The sequence below is a fragment of the Trachemys scripta genome, chromosome 1, assembly GCF_013100865.1.
Source record: "Trachemys scripta elegans isolate TJP31775 chromosome 1, CAS_Tse_1.0, whole genome shotgun sequence".
Taxonomy (NCBI): domain Eukaryota; kingdom Metazoa; phylum Chordata; order Testudines; family Emydidae; genus Trachemys; species Trachemys scripta.
This window is the reverse complement of record NC_048298.1, coordinates 207,153,282-207,175,501: the sequence shown is the minus strand read 5'-3', so window position 1 is coordinate 207,175,501 and position 22,220 is coordinate 207,153,282.

The following is a 22,220-nucleotide window of genomic DNA, read 5'->3' as shown; positions in this document are numbered from 1 at the left end:
TTTCATATGAGAGTTCCTTCAGAACTCTTGGGTGAATACCATCTGGTCCTCGTGACTTATTACTGTTTAATTTTTCAATTTATTCCACAACCACCTCTACTGACACCTCAGTCTGGGACAGTTCCTCAGATTTGTCATGTAAAAAGAATGGCTCAAGTATGGGAATCTCCCTCGTATCCTCTGCAGTGAAGACGTCATTCAAAGAATTCATTTAGTTTCTCCACAATGGCCTTATCATCCATGAGTGCTCCTTTAGCACATCAACTATCCAGTGGCCCACTGATTATTTAGCAGGTTTCCTGCTTTTGAAGTACTTAAATTTTTACTGTCAGTTTTTGAGTCTTTGGCTAGTTGCTCTTCAAATTCTTTTTTGCCCTGCCTAATTATACTTTTATACTTCACTTGCCAGATTTTATGCTCCTTTCTATTTTCCTCAGTAGGATTTAACTTCCAATTTTTAAAGGATGCCTTTTTGCCTCTAATTGCTTCTTTTACTTTGTTGTTTAGCCACAGTGTCACTTTTTTTGGTTCTCTTACTATGTTTTTTAATTTGGGGTAAATATTTAATTTGAGCCTTGATTATGATATTTTTAAAAAGTTTCCGTGCAACTTGCAGGCATTTCACTTTTGAGACTGTACCTTTTAATTTCTGTTTAACTAGCATCCTAATTTTTGTGGAGTTTCCCATTCTGAAATTAAATGCTACTGTGGTGGGCGTCTTTGGTCTACACCCTCCTACCCCCCAGATGTTAAATTTAATTATATTCTGGTCACTCTTACTGAGCAGTTCAGCTAACTTCATCTCTTGGACCAGATTGTGTGTACCACTTCGGACTAAATTGAGAATTGCCTCTCCCCTTGTGGGTTCCAGGATCCCTGTAGAGGGGCTGCAGTGGGGGACTGTAGAAGAAGGCATACATGGGTGTCTGTACATCCTCTTCCTACCACAGAAAGGTTCTGCAGGGATGGGCCAGAGGAAGGGCTGTGGATCTGCATTATTGCCAGCTCATACAACAAGCTTGGAAGGTCTGACAGCCACTGTTCCATGCACAGCAGCCCTGTATCATGGCCTCCATCAGGGAAGAGGTGGATTTCACCTCACCTGTCCATTCCACTCCACACATATGGCGCTCACTTACTCAGGCTTTATGGACGTAGAATGAATTTGAACTGTTGTGCAATAAATAATCCCATATGTTTGTGCAACTACAGGGGCAGATGGGTACCTGGGTGCGCAATGTCCTGGTTGGTATGCACATGTAGGACTGTACCTTAGCAATAGGTAGATGTAGATTTTGTATGCTCGCCCTATTGCACAGGGCTTTTAAAACTTGGCACTTCGTATCTCATTTTGGCTGTCTATTCCAGATCAGTTTCTTTATCAGATATAGCATAGACCAGTATAATAGCGGATTAGCATTATGATTCAATCTAGCTAAAAATAGCATGGCCTTGTGTTTCATGCAATCCCTTCAAGTGCATGCATGGTAGTGTTATGATGGACATAACTGTCTAGAAGGGGAAGAGCCCTGTGTGGAATGGCAAACAATATTCCAGTTACACAATGAAGCGTTGCAAAGCTGCTTAGACTGGAGAAAAGAGCTAGCCTGCCAAACTACCTGGCTGTTCTACAACATAGCATTTTCAGGAGCTGCCCCTCCCAAACTGGGGCATACAGCTAATTCCCTTGCACAGGCAAAAGTAAGTAGAGGGTTAAGAATGAATACTATCCTCATCACATTCAGAACCGAATGCAAAGCTCATATCTTTGGCTTAGCTTTTCCTCAATAATTCTTTACATCCACCTACTTCCATACAAAAAACCCTCTAGAAACGAAGCTGTTTCTTCTCCTGTCTTCAAAAAAAAGAGAGAGAAATTATTTCTATTTTTTAATCTTCAGGAGGTGCTCAGATACTGTGGTGAGAGGGCATATCGGTAGGTAACTAGGTAGATAGCAGAAGGATGACGAAAATGGTCAAAGACTAACCTAATAGGAGAAAGGAAATCATTTGCCCTGATGGGAGCTCTCTCAGTGAGCACTTTCAGGAAAGCAAGCACACACCCCCCAGATTCTGTGGGAGATCCCCTTTTCTACTTTCCATTTATATGGGGTGAGAATGGATGACCTTTGGCCATATCACTTCTGTCTTCAACCTCCTTGGCTGACAGGTACATCATGGAGCTCAGTCAGAGCGAGACTGCTTCAGGCCCTCTACATTTCTTCTCTAGTTACTACGCAGAACGGTCACTGAGGAATCCTAGCTATACACTCACATACACAAAGATATATATAGTAAAATGCGGGAGAGGGCACCAAATGGAGGAAAAAAGATAGGACCCATTCAGAGATAGATACAATACTCAGAATGCATCCCTTTTGGCAGTACCTATTCCACACCAGCAAAGTATCATTTCTGACCTGCCTCTAACTCAAGTGACACTGGTGTCTGGGCTTCAATGACCTTGTCCTCTTTATGATAGACCATTGCATGGATTTACCATTTTAGAAATAAAAATAGTATTTCCTGTTGTTGGACAGGAACAATTTGTTCCTATCCAATAGATTGTTGGATTTATTTATTTATTTATTTATTTTTCTGCTCCTCTGTCTAACCATCTGTGCTGCTTCGATAACAATAACTCAAGTTGACATTACTCACACTATATAAGATTTTATATAGTTAAATAAATCCCCCGCAGCTGACTTTTCCCTTATGCCATGTAAATTCAAGTGTTTTTAATCTGAACTATACACCTAGGACTAGGGTTAACTTCTTTACCTTCCACCAGATAATGTAAATGTTGCAACCAGATTTGAAATTTGTATTTCAAAAAGACATCTTAATCAGATCATTATTGAATAAAATTAAAACAATTAATATTTCACTTTTGTATGCATGTAAAAACAACTCCCCAATATTTGGAAGGATCCTTGGGTCTCCATATTGCCTGAGCCATTCTAGGTAAAGCCTTTATTCTTGCCATTAATATTTATGCAATTGTACCTGTATCAATATCTATCTGTATCCATTCCTTGCTCCCTGAATTTTTGCAGCTTTGCCTGATCTGTCACATAGAACTTTAGTATACATTTGCTGGATTCTAAATAAATCACTTTATAATGGTACATGTTGCCATTTTCATCCTTTGATGTAACCATCTAAAAAAAAAAGTTGAGAAAGTCAAACACTACTGTACTATATGTACTCTTGTAAATTGTCCCGAAGTATCATTTCCATTATTATCTGGCAGACGCTATGAATGAACATCAGCGATTTCTCTTAAAAATGACAGTAGCTTAACAAATTATGGAACAAGATTTATGTCACAGAGGGGCCAGTTCACTCAAAGTGGGTTGTGTGTCTCCATGTGACTGGAGTTACATGCTTTTTCGTTTAGAAGTCAGACAGTTCTCTGACTGCCCTTTCAGAAAGGACATAGTCTTTAGCTCAGACACATACAAAATTTAAATGGTTATTGTGACGCAATAAGGGATATTGAATGTTCTAATGCTAACTCTGAATGTTCTTGCATTTGATGGCCGATACAAGAATACCCCAGTGTTATGTGGCTTAATGTTCTTAGTCTATTTTTAACTCTGTAGTTTTTTAAAAAAATAATAGACAAGCAATCCTCATAAACATTTGTAAAAAGCTACATGCAGCCAGAATGGGCTAGCTTATAAATGCACACAATATTTATCCAAAAATGTGTTTGAAAGCTAGTAGATCCTGACGGACAGTTCAACAACCAAAACTTGCAATGGGAGTACGTTCTCAGGGTCTTTTATCAACAGACTGTGCATCACAACTTTAATATTCAAACAATTTGCTTCACAGAAATCAAGGAAAGGACCCCGCTGCTAAACAACTCTTACAAAGGCCTTTTTTAGAAATATATTCCAGAAATCAAAAAGCTTTGAACAGTCTAAACAAAAACTGTCTTTATGCTTTTACACAACCCCCTGGGAAGAGGCATTTTCTTCAGGCCTTGTCTACTCAAAAACTTACACCAGTTTAACTGGTAATGTGTTTTTAAACTAATTTAGTTAAACCACTTCAAAACTCAGTGTGGTCACTCTTATTTCAGTTCAAGAGAGGTTTATATAAATTTAATTTAAGTCTATTATTTACCAACTTAATGTACATTGAAATAAGACACTCAAACCGTTTTCATTTTCTCTCCTCAGGTACTAATGCGGACAGTGGACTAGATAATACATCTGAGGGAAGGGAGCAGAAGGAGACTCCACCGATTGGAAGGCATGAGATGCACGGTCCTACGGATGGGGGTTCCACCTATGGGGGATTGAGTCATCTATCTGCAGTCCCAACTGGGAAAACCGAGAAGTGTGTTGCTTGCCAGGAGCTAGGATTCACAATGTGACGGAGAGACTGCCGAGACTCATCAAGCCCTCTGATCGCTTCCCCTTCCTGCTTCTCCACGTGGGCACTAATGATACTGCCAAGAATGACCTTGAGCGGATCACTGCAGACTACGTGGCTCTGGGAAGAAGGATAAAGGAGTTTGAGGCGCAAGTGGTGTTCTCGTCCATCCTCCCTGTGGAAGGAAAAGGCCCAGATAGAAACCGTCGAATCGTGGAGGTCAGTGAATGGTTACACAGATGGTGTCGGAGAGAAGGCTTTGGATTCTTTGACCATGGGATGGTGTTCCAAGAAAAAGGATTGCTAGAGACGGGCTCCACCTAACGGAGAGAGAGAAGAGCACCTTCGCAAACAGGCTGGCTAACTTAGGAGTTAGGAGGGCTTTAAACTAGGTTCACCGGGGGAAGGAGACCAAAGCCCTGAGATAAGTGGGGAAGTGGGATACAAGGAGGAAGCATAAGCAAGACAACGCAAGAGGGGAGGACTCCTGCCTCATACTGAGAAAGCAGGACGATCAGCGAGTTATCTTAAGTGCCTATACACAAAAGCAAGAAGCCTGGGAAACAAGCAGGGAGAACTGGAAGTCCGAGCACAGTCAAGGAATTATGATGTGACTGGAATAACAGAGACTTGGTGGGATAACTCACATGACTGGAGCACTGTCATGGATGGATATAAACTGTTCAGGAAGAACAGGCAGGGCAGAAAAGGTGGGGGAGTTGCATTGTATGTAAGAAGCAACAAAGAGTCCTGTGGCACCTTTAAGACTAACAGATGTATTGGAGCATAAGCTTTCTTGGGTGAATGCCCACTTCGTCGGATGCATGCTCCAATACATCTGTTAGTCTTAAAGGTGCCACAGGACTCTCTGTTGCTTTTTACAGATCCAGACTAACACGGCTACCCCTCTGATACATTGTATGTAAGAGAGCAGTATGACTGCTCAGAGCTCCAGTATGAAACTGCAGAAAAACCTGAAAGTCTCTGGATTAAGTTTAGAAGTGTGAGCAACAAGGGTGATGTCGTGGTGGGAATCTGCTATAGATCACCAGACCAGGGGGATGAGGTGGATGAGGCTTTCTTCAGGCAACTAACGGAAGTTACTAGATCACAGGCCCTGGTTCTCATGGGGTCTGTGCACTGCTGTATTGCTCACCCCGATATCTGCTAGGAGAGCAATACAGCAGTGCACAGACAATCCAGAAAGTTTTTGGAAAGTGTAGGGGACAATTTCCTGGTGCAAGTGCTGGAGGAACCAACTGGGGCAGAACTCTTCTCGACTTGCTGCTCACAGATAGGGAAGAATTAGTAGGGGAAGCAAAAGTGGGTGGGCACCTGGGAGGCAGTGACCATGAGATGGTCGAGTTCAGGATCCTGACACAAGGAAGAAAGCAGAGCAGCAGAATACGGACCCTGGACTTCAGAAAAGCAGATTTTAACTCCCTCAGGGAACTGATGGGCAGGATCCCCTGGGAGAATAACATGAGGGGGAAAGGAGTCCAGGAGAGCTGGCTGTATTTTAAAGAATTCTTATTGAGGCTGCAGGAACAAACCATCCTGATATGTGGAAAGAATAGTAAATATGGCAGGCAACCAGCTTGGCTTAACAGTGAAATCCTTGCTTATCTTAAACGCAAAAAAGAAGCTTACAAGAAGTGGAAGACTGGACAAATGATCAAGGAGGAGTATAAAAATATTGCTCAGGCATGCAGAAGTGAAATCAGGAAGGCCAAATCACACTTGGAGTTGCAGCTAGCAAGGGATGTTAAGAGTAATAAGAAGGGTTTCTTCAGTATGTTAGCAACAAGAAGGTCAGGGAAAGTGTGGGCCCCTTACTGAATGGGGAGGCAACCTAGTGACCGAGGATGTGGAAAAAGCTAACGTACTCAATGATTTTTTCGCCTCTGTCTTCACAAACCAGGTCAGCTCCCAGATTACTGCACCAGGCAGCACAGTATGGGGAGGAGGTGACCAGCCCTTGGTGGAGAAAGAAGTGGTTCAGGACTATTTAGAAAAGCTGGATGAGCACAAGTCCATGGGGCCGGATGCGCTGCATCTGAGGGTGCTAAAGAAGTTGACGGATGTGATTGCAGAGCCATTGGCCATTATCTTTGAAAATTCATGGCAATCAAGAGTCGTCCCGGATGACTGGAAAAAGGCTAATGTAGTGCCCATCTTTAAAAAAGGGAAGAAGGAGGATCCGGGGAACTACAGGCCAGTCAGCCTCACCTCAGTCCCTGGAAAAATCATGGAGCGGGTCCTCAAGGAATCAATTCTGAAGCACTTAGAGGAGAGGAAAGTGATGAGGAACAGTCAGCATAGATTCAGCCAGGGCAAGTCATGTCTGACTAACCTAATTGCCTTCTATGATGAGATAACTGGCTCTGTGGATGAGGGGAAAGCAGTGGACATGTTATTCCTTGACCAGCAAAGCTTTTGATATGGTCTCCCACAGTATTCTTGCCAGCAAGATAAAGAAGTATGGGCTGAATGACTGGCCTATAAGGTGGGTAGAAAGCTGGCTAGATCGTCGAGCTCCACGGGTAGTGATCAATGGCTCCATGTCTAGTTGGCAGCCAGTGTCAAGCAGAATGCCCCAAGGGTCAGTCCGGGGCCGGTTTTGTTCATTAATATCTTCATTAATGATCTGGAGGATGGCATGGATTGCACCCTCAGCAAGTTTGCAGATGACACTAAACTGGGAGGACAAAAACGAGTCCGGTGGCACTTAAAGACTAACAGATGCAACTGAAGAAGTGAGGCTTTTTAGCCACGAAAGCTTATGCCCAAATAAATCTGTTAGTCTTTAAGATGCCCCCGGACTCCTTGTTGTTTTTGTGGATACAGACTAACATGGCTATCCCCTGATACTAAACTGGGAGGAGTGGTAGATATGCTGGAGGGTAGGGATAGGATACAGAGGGACCTAGACAAATTAGAGGAATGGGCCAAAAGAAATCTGATGAGATTCAACAAGGACAAGTGCAGAGTCCTGCACTTAGGAAGGAAGAATCCCATGCACTGCTACAGACTAGGGACTGAATGGCTAGGCAGCAGTTCTGCAGAAAAGGTCTTAGAGGTTACAGTGGACGAGAAGCTGGATATGAGTCAACAGTGTGCCCTTGTTGCCAAGAAGGTTAACAGCATTTTGGGCTGTATAAGTAGATTGCCAGCAGATAGAGGGACGTGATCATTCCCCTCTATTTGGCATTGGTGAGGCCTCATCTGGAGTAGTGTGTCTAGTTTTGGGCCCCACACTACAAGAAGGATGTGGAAAAATTGGAAAGAGTCCAGCGGAGGGCAACAAAAAATTATTAGGGGGCTGGAGCACATAACTTATGAGGAGAGGCTGAGGGAACTGGGATTATTTAGTCTGCAGAAGAGAAGAATGAGGGGGGATTTGATAGCTGCTTTCAACTACCTGACAGGAGGTTCCAAAGAGGATGGATCTAGACTGTTCTCAGTGGTACCTGATGACAGAACAAGGAGTAATGGTCTCAAGTTGCAGTGGGGGAGGTTTAGGTTGGATATTAGGAAAAACTTTTTCACTAGGAGGATGGTGAAGCACTGGAACGGGTTACCTAGGGAGGTGGTAGAATCTCCTTCCTTAGAGGTTTTTAAGGTCAGGCTTGACAAAGCCCTGGCTGGGATGATTTAGTTGGGGATTGGTCCTGCTTTGAGCAGGGGGTTGGACTAGATGACCTCCTGAGGTCCCTTCCAACCCTGATATTCTATGAAACTGAAATGAGTGTCTATCCAGGGCTTTACATTAGTTTAATTAGGGCATGTTTACATGACAAACTTTTGCAGCTGCAAGTTACATCTCGATAAAGCTGCCACAGTTAATACATCACTTTTGCACATGCATACTTGGCTCCCAAACCCCACCCCACCCCCCGCACACACACACACACACACCCCTGCCTGGAGGAGTCCAGGGCCAGCTGCAGCCGTGCCGTGCCTCCCCTCCCAAGATCCCAAGCTGCCTGGAGAAAAGCGTCTCTCAGACTCTCCTCCAGAAGAAGCTTTTGATATGCCCCATACAGGTTCTAGGGTGACTGAGGAGGCAGTATTTGCTACTCAGCTTCCTGGGTTCATCAATAATCTCCCTATTACTGATGAACCCGGGAAGCTGAATAGCACATACCACCTCGTCAGCCACCCCAGAACCTGCATGGGGCATAATAAATCTAAAATTTCCCCCCAAAACCCTGCAACCAGGGGTCCGGCAGCCACAGCAGCACCTATTATACCCACTGCCCATGCTTGTTTCTATTCACGGTGTGATGCACCATGGGTAGGTATCCCAGTGTGCAACTTGCCACTGTCCAGTCTTTTGGAAAGTTTTGGCAATGCATGATATGGCAAAAACGAGTCATGTAGGGATGACTGGGATTGCAGGATCAAGTTCCCATCATGTAACTTTCTCCACCCCATAAGGCCATCTCTATCCCATAATTGTCGGACCTATTTTTAAAATCCCACAAATCCATGCGGGACTTGTGACTGTCCACTATCTCTGACAGAAGCCTGGAGCCTGCATAGGTTTGCACTATTGTCATGAACATTGCAAGCACAGGACGCGGGATCCTCTGGTATTTGCAGAGCTGCAAGAAGAGCTACAGGAAACATGACGATTTCCTGGAGGGCAGGTTGCTGTGAGACATGGTGAGAACCAATTCACGGTTGTTGCTGGCATTCATGGAGCAACTGCAAGTGATGGAGCTCTGTTTCTGGGCCCAAGAAATGAGCACTGATGGTGGGATCGCATCATAATTCAGGCTTCAGATGATGAGCAGTGGCTGCAGAATTTTTGGATGCACAAGGCCACATTTCTGGATTTGTACACTGAACTTGGCCCAGCCCATCAGTGCAGAGACACTAAAATGAGAACTGCACAGACAGTGAAGAGAGTGGCAATCGCACTGTGGAAACTTGCAACACCGGATTACTACCAGTCAGTGGGAAATCATTTTGGAGCTGGAAAATCCACTGTGTGGGCCATTGATCATCTTCTGCTACACAAGACTGTGACTCTCAGCAATGTGCAGGACATAATGGACGGATTTGCAGCAATGGGATTCCCGAGCTGTGCTGGAGAAATAGCACGCATATCCCCATTTTGTTACCAGACCATCTTGCCACAGAGTACGTCAACAGAAAGGGCTATATTTCTATGGTTATGCAAGTGCTGGTGGATCACTGGGGACGTTTCATCAACATCAGTGTTGGCTGGTCAAGGAAGGCGCACGATGCTAGCATCCTTAAGAACGCAGGACTTCAAGCTACATGCAAGAACTTTCTTTCTCGACTAGCAGATTACCATTGGTGACGTTGAAATGCCAATAGTGATCCTGGGGGACCCAGCCAACTTTCTGTGGACAGTCCACAATTTACATACACTGGTGCCATCACTTACTGACAACATTGTCTCCTTTCTGCTGGTGCCATTACATAGAGTAGACTAGTTCACATAAATACAGTAATTACTACTTCTAAGGGCATTCTGCACCAAAAAATGAAAAATTCTGCGCACAATATTTTAAAATTCTGCAAAATATATTTGTCAAATAAATGTGGAGGCTCCAGCATGGCATTGGGGAGCACAGGCCACTGGCTACACAGAGGTGGGAGATCACTGTGCAGCTTCCTGCCCCGGGACACAGACTCAGTGGTGAGGCTGCACCCAACCATGACACAGCGCAAGGACTGGGCCTGCCCCAGAAATACCCCAGGGCCCTGCCCCTCTGTGCCAGGTGCACCAGGTATGGGCAGGCAGGATCAGCAAGGCAGGATCCAAGTGTGGGGGGATCCAAGTGTGGGTTGAGAGGGTTCTTTGTGGAGCAATCTGGGTGCAGACAGCTCAGTGGGGGATCTGGATGTGGGGGGATCTGGATGAACAGGAGTTTGTTCTGGGTGCAACAGTAATGGGACTCTGCAGGGGGGTCCAGATGAAGATGGTTGGGGCTCAGCGGGGGGGTCTGGGTGTGGGGGGTTCTTTGGGGGGTCCAGATGCTGGGGGAGTGGGGCTCAGTGGGGTGGGGATCCAGGTGCAGCTGGTTGGGGCTCAGAGGGGTGGGGATCCAGATGTGGGTGACTGGTCCAGGTGCAGGGGGAATGGAGCTCGGAAGGGAATGTTCTGGGTGAGCGGGCTGAGGCTCGGCAGGAAGGTCTGGGTATGAGGGGGTCTGGATGCCTGGGGGTTGGGCAGATGGGGGAGCAGCTCTCCATATAGTGATCCCTCCCCCTGCAGCTGAGGAGCAATGGGTGCAGGAAGCAGGGGTGGGGGAGTTTGCTGAGCATCCTGCAGCCTGTGGAGAAATCTGGGGGTGGGTCTAACCCAGACCTGGATGCTGTTCAGGTCAAGAGGAAGTCCCGTTCTCCTCAGCCCAGTTGGGACTAGCAGCTGAGCCCAGCACAGGGTAGGAGCCACCAGCCGAGTCTTCCCCAGTCTCACCCCCTACCCTATAGTGATTTACCTCTCTGACGGGTGCCCTAGGAACCAAAAACATACTGCTGGGGAGGGTCGTATGACTTCTCTTGTGGCTTCCCTTTGCTTCCTCGTCAGAAAGTCATTTTTCTGCTAGGAAGCAAAGAAATCTGCGGGGCACATGAATTCTGCACATGTGCAATGGCACAGAATTCCCCCAGGAGTAAGTTACATAGAATAATGCACACAAAAAAACAAAAGAATATGCTTCTCCAAACTGGCACTCTTTCCACCAAAGTTTACTTTCATTTACACTTCTCTGATTCTGGAGCAACGCCATTAAAGCAGAATTTGGCACATGATTACTAGTATCTACTGCACATTACTTTTGTGCTCTGCGAGCTGCACTAGCTTCCAGGTGAACAATATGGTGCTCATTTTGATCTATGAAGCCTTAAATAGTTTGAATTCTTATGAGCTGAGACTGGGTTTTTTCCCCTTTTCCTGACACATGAGTTAATCATAACCCTCGAGGTATACCTCATTTTAACTCACTAATGGAAACAAGCCCAAGTGGAAAACTACAGCATTTGCAATCAACTAAGGCATTCACGCTAACAGCTCCCTGATTTGAACAGGAACTGTGGGCTGGAAGCAAAGCACTCAGAGAAAGGAGGTCTGCCCCCCCCTCTCCTTCTTGATCTGGCAGAATCTGGTTCTTATGACTCTCAGGGCAGGGGCGGTGAGTTGTATGGGCCCATGGTGCCTATGCTCCAGGAATATTCAGAGCACGGGGGCCCAGTTCCCCCAATGTTTGGAGCTGGGTCTCTCCCCTGTCCCTGCCTGCCACCCCTGGGTGATTTAAAAGGGCCCGGGGCCCCTGCCGCCACCACCGGCAGTGCAGCAGGGCTAAAGCGACTTCCTGCTTGCCCACACAACATGCCTCTCCCAGAAGCAGCCAGCTATCAAGGGCTGCACAGGCACGCAGCGGGGAGAGGTGCCTCTCTCCCAACCCCGGGTTGCTGTGGCAAGAGAGGGCTGAGGGGAGTCCTCTCTCCCTGCCGCAGCCCCAGGGCAGCCTGCACCCCAAACACCCCATCCCCAGCCAGAGCCCTCACCCTCCCCGTACTGCAATCCTCTTCCCCAGCCCTGAGCCCCCTCCCACACTCCGAACCCCTCAGCCCCACCCCTGCCACACATTACCTCCATACTCGTGCACACAACAAAATTCATTCCACACATGGATGTAAAAAATTAGAGGGAACATTGGTCACAGACAGGTTAAGTAACTTAATCAGGGCTATGCAGTGAGTTAGCAGCAGTCAGAAACAGAACCTTAGGCTGCTTCCCAATTCACTGTTTCTGAACATTAGACAACCTGCCTCCCTGGGTGACTGAAAGGAATCTTGTCTTTTGTTTTCATTAGCTGGGAGATATCCCATCCTATTTAGACTTTTTTTATTTTATTTTTAAGGGAAATTAAAGTGTGGTTGTTTGCATGCATGTGGTATGAGCATATTCATAAAGTCCACACAGGGAAGGTGCCTGAAAGAAAAATTCTCCAGGTTTAAACAGCCCTATGTTCTACGTATTGTTGAATAAAGTGACCCAGTCTGCTCTGTGTTCTACATTTAACAATTCTGAGAAACTTGAGATTGTCATCTGTAATTTCTTTCATCTGTAATGGTTAAAACTCTGCTTATCAGGAGAGTTGTGTCACAGTCTGGGTTGTCATAACTCTGTTGTGGCAGGAAGGGTTAGCCACCACACCCGCATTAAAATCTAAAGATGGAGTTTTGTAATTGCCTCTGAGGTTGTGATTCAGATTTCAGATAACAATTTCAGTATTAAAATATTCAGCCAGTTCCAAGTTATAGATTTGATTGACTTTGGCGCACTCCTTTAGTTATATCCAAGTGGGCAGTCATCTCTTTAGAATCCACCTTAGAATTTATAAGAAGTGGTTAGTTTTATGACTAATTTGATGATTCAACTCATTAGCTGTCACAGCTCAGGGTTAGCTGCCTGCACCTTTGACCCCTTCTGTGATCTCTCTCTGGCCACACTGTAGGAGTAGGATTTTATATTTGTATTAGAGGTTATAAAGATTGATGGTTATAATAATGTAGTATGTATTAAATGTATTAATGTATTATTTGATTTCATCCTGCCTGCCACCCTTTTTGATTTCAAGGCAGGAATAGACCAGAATAGTCCTTATGGCTGATTATGGTCACCTTTTGTTTTAGGATAAGATTTAATTACAGTATTTGCTATAAGGTCTTGCTTCTTGTATGCATTGCAAACTAAGTTGTATAAGGTTCTTTTGTAATCCCTTTAGTAACCATATAATCCTTTCTAAAATGTTATCCTTTCTGCAAGTCTCTGTAAAATTGTTTGGTGTGAGTAAAGGATGAGTGCATAGTTAAGGATGAGTGTGAAAGCCACCACAAATGTCCAGATGGTCAAGAAAAAGTGAGAGACTTGGAAACACCAGGAGACAATCAGAAAACATCCATTGTATCCAATGCTAAACATGTTAGCAGCATTGATGACCTCAGAGGTGAGGCAGGCACTCCGAAGGTTGTCTATGAGACAACACATAGAAGATAACGATGGGAAGCCCGACAATAACCATCAATGATAACAGCAGAAAACCCCAAGATTAACACCACTTAAGGACTAATGATTACGGGATGACATTGCAAAATGGTTACACCTATAAAGCTGGGGTGTTTTGCCATGGAACTCTGGGTTCAGTCCTGCAAAGCCTCAGAGCATCAGATCGTGACCGACAGAGCCCAGCTCCTCACTCGTGCTCAGTCTACCTGGCCATTAGATTGATTCGAGCTACGACAGACTGGTAACTATAAAGACCATCTGCAAGATTGTGTGTGTGTGTTGTGTAATTGAATGCATATGCTAACTATTGCATTTTCAATAAATGCAGCATATTGCCTATTTCCCTGAAAAAGATCCCATGTGCTTCTTATAATCAGAACAACACCCGCACCAGATTTTAGGCCTTGAACTTTCACCTCTCTGGGGTGGAATCCTGCAATTCTCCCACTCTCAGACCAGGTCTCAGGCTACTGTGCCCTATGTATCAACTGGGATTCCTCAGCAGGACTGACTGGGTTCAAGACCTGAAAGCCTTCCCTTTAGGAGCGCTGATCAGTGTGTGAATACAGTGACCCAAAACAGCCTTTTCCAAGTGAACAGTAGGAACACATCATGACAAGAATAAAGGGCTTTTAACATAAACAGTCTTCAAGCATATCTGTCTTACCTAAAGCATAGGGAGGCCTGGTTTCTCCCAGATAATCCACCTCTAGGGGCTGGATGTTCACTCTGCTCCCCAGTGGCAGTCCCTGCCTCTCTCTCTCTCCCTTGTTCTTCAACATTTTATACATATTAATCCACCCCAAAGTTCTTTGTCTCCCTGTGTCTCTTGAACAAGATCAAACCAGTTTAGATGGCCCACTAGGGAGGGCGGAGGTAGCATCTCACAGTTAATAGCCCTGGCTGGGTTCTTGCTGAGGAACTCTTATCTGGGTTATCATCAGTCTTCTTGGACAGTTGACTGACTATCCAGCTATTGAATTAACCCCTTGAAATCAAATAGTAAACCCCACAATAAAAAACAGACATATAATAGTCATAAAATGTTACAGGCAGCTCCTACATCCTTCAAATGGGGATTTAACCTCAATCCCATATTCAGGATAACTCGTTGCTTTAACCTTGATAGTGATTTGATAGTTGTATTGTTTTATTCTTAATTTAATAATATTAATAGGTAGCTTAGCTTTGATTAGAAGTTTTCTTGATTCTATTTTTCTTTTAGTGTTTGAATCAAATGTATAAAGAGATTCTGAGTCACACCCCTTTCAATAAGCAACATGGGTCCAAAATCTTTGAGGACCAGGGAGATACCAGCTGGCCAATCTAAAAGCCTGACCAGCTCCCCTAATTAGTTTTTGATTCTCACATTTCTTATACCTCTTTTTGTACTCTCCTCAGTGATGTAATCCAGCCTACTGCAAGGGCCATATGAAGCTATTATGTTGTTACTACGCTTTGATTTGTGTATGCCGTCTCTCCTCGTCTGTATGGTACCTATATTGACACTGGTCAATTGTGTTAATGATTTTCCCTTGTTCTTTTGAATAGCCTAATTCATTCCAGCCTCTCTTAAAGAAATGTAATGATCTGAAATTCTTAGCTATTCATGTTTGGCCAATTTAGGATGACCAGATAACAAGTGTAAAAAATCGGAATGGAGGTGGGGGTTAATAGGTGCCTATATAAGAAAAAGACCCAAAAATCGGGACTGTCCCTATAAAATCAGGACATCTGGTCACCCTAGGCCAATTACATCTGAAAGTGCTGAAAATTCTCTTTCTGCAGAGTATATCCATTTTTAGCAGTCTTTTTCCTGGAAAAAGGTTTTTATTGTTCTTAACTCAGAATTGCCTTTTTCTATGTTACAAGATCTTCATAACTTCCTAGGATTCCCCAGAGGACAGCTAGATGGAGATGAGCAGTGCCACTACAAAACCCTACATTTTTTAATATGGAGTTGTAAGAAAAATTGTCATGGATTCTTTTCAGAGATTAATAATCCCCACTGAACAATATGCCACTTTACGGTTGCTTAATCTCATAGTATATTTTGCTAATTTATTTTAAGTAGCAATTATTAGCTATAGATTTATTACCAATAGATTATAGGGGAGGGAGGTGGGAGTCACTAGAAAGGTACAATGATTGATGAGCTGTCTACTTATATCATTATCAATTCATGAATGGCCGGATCCTTGGCAATGGAGCTATACCAACCGAGGATCTGTTCTTAACACGTGAAAAACTTTTAACAAAGATGATTTAAATGATGAGACTACATAAAAATTTCTGGAGGTTATTCAATTCCCAAGCTTAAGTGAGGAAGCGTTTTTCCCTCTGGTTAACTAGAGCTCTGTCTAGATCTTCTTGAGAAGTTTCCTTTAACTCTTTAATTTACTGCATATTTTAATGCTCAAAACCATCTTATTTCCTCTGAAAAACTATGGGTCAAATGCTGCCACCTTTACAGATGCTTGAAGAGAGTGGAACTACTCTTTAAGTGTTACCTAGTGTGAGTATATGCAGCACAATCTGGGACTCTAGATTTACGGGATTCAATCCAGAGAATTCCAGGCTCTCTTTTGTTACCAAAGGAAAGCCTGTGAGTTATTGGATTTCTGCTGAGACCAGATAAGTGTGAGGTCATTGTTTGTTTGTTTTTTCTACCTAGCAAGATGTTGGATGAAACCTAAACTTCATTATCTCCTTGGAAATACAAACATGAGCTGATCTCTTGAGGCAAGCTAATTTCATATGAAAACAGTCAGGGAGCAACCTTCTAGATTCAATTAGCTAATAACTCCTAATAGGTATAGGCCTATGGCCTACACCATTCCAATAAGTTCTTGGAATGTACTGAGGAAAACTTTTTGTTCCACACTAGCACTGGAAGGTGTAAATTCCAGTTCAAGGAGACCTATCCCCACTAGCTCTGATCCAGGTAACCCACTAAAAATAGAACAGTAACCGCAGCTGTGCAAGCAGTGGGAAAGGATAGCCAATCCAAGTACCTAGCTAGGGTCTCGGACAGAATCCTACTTGGGACAACTAGCCCCTCCCCCTACTCATGCTGCTGCAGCTACATTCTATTTTTAGTATGCCAGCTCAATCAAAGCTAGTATAGGTATGTCCCCATAAGCTCCTTCCAGCTCCAGTGCAGACATACAGATGGAAGAGCAACATATCACATCTGTTTTAGTTGAATATAGTCCATCTAATACAGTGATTGCATATTTCAGTTTTATACAAACGCTTCACGATCACAGCTTCTAACCACCCTCTCCCCAATCTCCCTCCACAACAGAGACAAAGTAGTGTTTGGAATTAATCTACAGTAAGGAAAGAACCCAACAACTTTTGGCCCTATTGCTCTTTCAAAGGTTTCACCCTTTTGAATGGCCTTCTATAGACCACCAAATCAGGAGGAGGAAGTTGATGAGGCATTTCTAGAGCAAATAACAAATATCTAAAACAAAGACCTGGTAGTAATGAGAGACTTTAACTACACAGACATCTGTTGGAAAAATAATAAGGCAAAACACAAAATTTCCAATAAGTTCTTGGAATATACTGAGGAAAACTTTTTGTTCCGGAAACTGAAGGAAGTAACCAGGGGGATAGCTGTTTTAGACATGATTCCAACTAACAAGCAGGAACTGGTTGAGAATCTGAAGATTGAAGGCAATTTGACTGAAAGTGATCATAAAGTGACAGATTTCATGTTACCGAAGAAAGGGAGAAATGAGAGCAACAGAATAAGGACAATGGACTTCAAAAGAGGAGACTTTAACAGACTCTGAGAATGGATAGGTAAGGTCCCATGGAAATAGAATCTAAGGAAAATGGAAGTTCAGGGGGCTAGCAGTTTCCCAAAGAGACAATATTAAAGACACAACTACAAACTATCATGATGCAAAGGAAAGATAGGAAGAATAATAAAAGGCTCCACTAGGAGTTCTTTAATGACCTGAAAACAAAATAAAAAAAAGTCCTACAAAAAGTGGAAACAAGGAAAAATTGATAAGGATGATTATAAAGGAATAGCACAAGAATGTAGGGACAAAATCCGAAAGGCTAAAGCACAAAATGAGTTACACCTAGCAAGGGACATAAAAGGAAATAAGACGACATTCTATAAATACATTAGGACAGGAGAAAGATGAAGTGAAGTGTAGGTTTGCCACTTAGCAGAGAAGGAGAGCTAATAATCAATGACATCAAAAAGACTGAGGCATTTAATGCCTATTTTGCTTCAGTCTTCACTGAACAGGTAAATTGTGACCAGATACTGAATACAATATCGACAATGTGGAAGCAGAGAAAGAACTGTCATGCATTGCATCCCCTTCCTGTCAGTTCTTTCTCTGCTTCCACAACAACAAGGGGGAAGGAATGTAAGCCAAAATATGCAAAGAACAGGTTAAAGAACATTTAGGTAAGTAATAAGTATTCAAGCCAGCAGGGCCTGATGAAATACACCCAAGGGTAATTAAGGAACAAGCTGAAGCAATCTCAGAATGATTAGCAATTATCTTTGAGAACTTGTGAGGGATGGTGAGGTCCCAGAAGACTGGAGAACGGCAAACATAGTACCTATCTTTAAGAAGGGGAAAAAAAAGAGGACCCAGGGAATTATAGACCAGTCAACTTACCTTTGATACCTGGAAAATTATTGGAACAAATTATTAAGCAATCAATTTGTAAGCACCTAGAAGATAACAGGGTTATAAGCAATAGCCAACATAGATTTGTAAAGAAGAAATCGTGCCAAACCAACCTAATTTTCTTCTTTGACATGATCACTGGCCTAGTGGATGGGGAAGGGGGTTGCCTACATCAGTGGTTCTCAAAGCCAGTCCGCCGCTTGTTCAGGGAAAGCCCCTGGCAGGTCGGGACGGTTTGTTTACCTGCCATGTCTGCAGGTTCGGCCAATCGTGGCTCCCACTGGCCGCGGTTCGCCGCTCCAGGCCAATGGGGGCTACGGGAAGTGGCACTGGCCGAGGGATGTGCTGGCCGCCGCTTCCCATTGCCCCCATCGGCCTTAAGCAGTGAACCACGGCCAGTGGGAGCCGCAACCGGCCAAACCTGTGGACGCAGCAGGTAAATAAACCGGCCCAACCTGCCAGGGGCTTTCCCAGAACAAGCGGTGGACCGGCTTTGAGAACCACTGGTCTACATAATATATCTTGATTTTAGCAAGGCTTTTGACACAGTGCCACATGATATTTTCATAAGCAAACTAGAGAAATGTGGTCTAGATGAAATTACTATAAGATAGATGCAAAACTGATTGAAAGTCCATGCTGAAAGGGTAGTTATAAATGGTTCACTGTCAAACTGCAGGAGGGATGTATCAACTAGTGTCAGGGTTCCCTCCCCACTCTGAACTCTGGGGTACAGATATGGGTACCCACATGAAAGACCCCCTAAACTTATATTCCACCAGCTTAGGTTAAAAACTTCCCCAAGGCACAAATCCCTTTCCTTGTCCTTGGATGGTATTGCTGCCACCACCAAGTTATTTAAACAAACATTCAGGGAGGGGCCACTTGGAGCCCTATCCCCCTCCCCCCTAAAATAGCCGCCCAAACCCCTTTATCCCCTTTCCTGGGGGGACCTTGAGAATAATATACCAAAGTGAGCACAGACCAAATCCCTGGTTTTTAGGGCACTGAAAGTCAATCAGGGTCTTAAAAGAAGAATTTTATTTAAAAAAAAAAGTAAAAGAATCACACCTGCAAAATCAGGATGGAAGATAATTTTACAGGGTAAACAAAAAGATTTAAAACCCAGAGGATTCCCCTCTGACTCTGCTTCCCAGTTACAAAACAGGAATAAAATTACCTCTTAGCATAGGGAAAATTCACAAGCTAAAACAAAAGATAATCTAACGCATTTCTTTGCTATTACTTACAATTTCTGTAATTTTAGATGCATCATTCAGGATCTTTTTAGGAGATGTTTTTTCCTGCCCTGGTCCCTCTCTCTGTCCGAGAGGGCACACACAAAGAGAGCACAAACCAAACACCCCAGATTTGAAAGTATCTTCTTTCCCTATTGGTCCTTCTGGTCAGGTGCCAACTAGGTTAATTGAACTGATTAACCCCTTACAGGTAAGTGTTTCTGTACCTCTGGCCAAGAGGGATTTTATATTACTGCATACATAAAGGTTGTTACCCTTCCCTTTATATTTATGACAACTGGGGTCCCACAGGTGTCTGTCCTGGATACACTACTATTCAATATTCATATTTTAATAAATGAATTGGATAATAGAGTGGAAAGTATGCTTATAAAATTTACAGATGACATGAGGCTGGGAGGGGCTGCTAGCACTTTGGAGGACAGGAGTAGAATTCAAATGACCTTGACAAATCACAAAATTGGTCTGAAATCAACAAGATGTAATTCAATAAAGGCAAGTGCAAAGTACTACACTTAAGAAGGAAAAATCAAATGTACAAATACAAAAATGGGGAATAACTGACTAGTCGGTACTTCTAATGAAAAGGATGTGTCGTTATAGTAGATCACAAACTGAAAAAGCCAAGTGGCACTTATACAATTGATCTAAACGTGCCTAAAAAGCCTAAATAATAAGTAAGGCTAAGATTTTGTCACGGGTATTTTTAGTAAAAGTCATGGACAGGTCACAGGCAGTAAACAAAAGTTCACAGAAGCCTGTGCCCTGACCCTAACTTTTACTAAAAATAACTGTGACAAAACGGGGAAGGAGGACTCCAGCACTCACCGCTGCCGCAGCTTCAGGGTCCCCCAGGTGCCCACCGCAGCTCGGAGATCCAAGGTCCCCTGCTGCCTACAGTGGATGAAAGCATTGCCTGCCGCTCTGCTGCCCTTGACGGCTGGGCACTATGGGGGGCCCCCTGCCACCCTCGAGGGCTGGGAGCTCTGAGGCTGGTGACTCTGAGCTGCAGGGCTCCCCTGCCACCCACACCGGCTGGGAGCTGTGGGGGCCCCCAAGCTCTAAGGCCAGTGGCTTGGAGCTGAAGGGGTCCCACCCATGGGGGCTGGAAGCTGTGGGGGTTCCCTGCTCCGGCTCAGAGCTCCAGGGCCAGCAGCTGGGAGTTGTGGGGAACCCTGCCGCCTGCAGTGGCTTAGAGCTCCGGGACCCCCGCTGGCTGACAGCTCCAGCCCCACGGCCCCAGGGCTGAAGCAGAAAACGTCACAGAGGTCTCTGGAAATCACAGATTCCATGACTTCCATGACATAATCTTAGCCTTAATAATAAGCACTTTACTACATCCAGATAGTAACAAAACATTTATAAGCATTTGATTATGATACTTACAAACGGGCTACACCCAGGGGTGCTTAGACCCATATGGGTTGGCTACAATATGGTCAGGCAGATATTCGCAATGAACACTTCAAGAGTTTAGTTTTTTATACTCTCAACAAACAAGTGATGCCATTGCCAAGTACTGACTTCAGCTAAAAGCCAATTTGAGACAGTTCACCCTTATTTCCAGTCTTATTCCAGATAAGATTTACAACCTCCTTTCCTCCCAAGCCCTTTCCTCCCATCCCGCTTGCTGTCCAACATTTATTCCATTGCACCTGTATTCACATAGGTATTAACACTGGTATGTGGGTTAGGAATATCCTTGTTGGCTCATTTTAAGACAAATTCTCTTTCTGTTATTTAAAAACCAACTGCAGTCATCCCTATAGGTCAGAGGCCTGCTTTTTAAAAACTTTCCCTTATCTCATTAGTTATTCTTTGAACCAGACATCCTCCCTACTTCATTCCTTCTGGCCTTATAACTTATTACTTTCAAGGCCTTCCTTCTATTTGCTAATCAGGTCTTTTCTTTACAACACATATATGTCTCCTGAACCAAACTTAAGCTAACTCTAATTCTTTAATTCCATATTTATCCTACAGTAGAACAAGTAATCAGATTGATCAGCAGCAAGAGAGATTTAGGGTAGAAGATATTAGGAAAAACTTTCTACCTATAAGGATAGTTAAGCACTGGAATAGGCTTTCAAGGGAGGCTGTGGAATCACCATCATTGGATGTGTTTATGAACAGGTTGGCAAACACCTGTCAGAGATCATCTAGGCTTACTTGGTCCTGCACTAGATGACCTCTCTTGGTCTCTTCCAGCCCTAAATATCTATGATTCTATTACAACAGTTGACAGGGAAAGAGCTTGCCATTGCATTAGGACAGCTGTACAACTCTCAGACAAGGCTCAGTGGAGTCCCCTACTGTCATTTTCAAAAGCTTGACCAATGTACTGTATGGCAATCTGATCAGGCAGAGTAAATCAGTAATTCCATTCTGCAGCAAGGTTAGGGCCAAATGGCTGAGGCATTTTATATTCTCTGAAGGAGAGCAGTTTCCTATAGAAACTCCAATGTGTCTGAAGAATACATGAAGCTCATCCATGGGTCAGTAGCCACAGGGCTATTGGGTTGAAATGAGCCATCCAATTTCACAGCCAACTTAGAAAATAGTGATGACACTGGGTACCACTATAATGAATTCGGACTGAACAGTGTAAAAGCTGCAAATTCTTATTGTTCTCACAAGAAGACATTGGCCTCTGGAAGACAAACTGCAGCAACATATCAGAGAAGCAATTTTTTAGTTACAAATGTGAAACCAAATTTCTTGCCAGATTTACCTCGGGTCATTAGCTGAATTATAATACTTCTGCTCTTCACAACTGATTCCCACTTTAATTTGATTTTGAGCACCTGATTAAATTTACCTTCTATGCAGAAACAGACATTTAATTTAGCTCCAGTT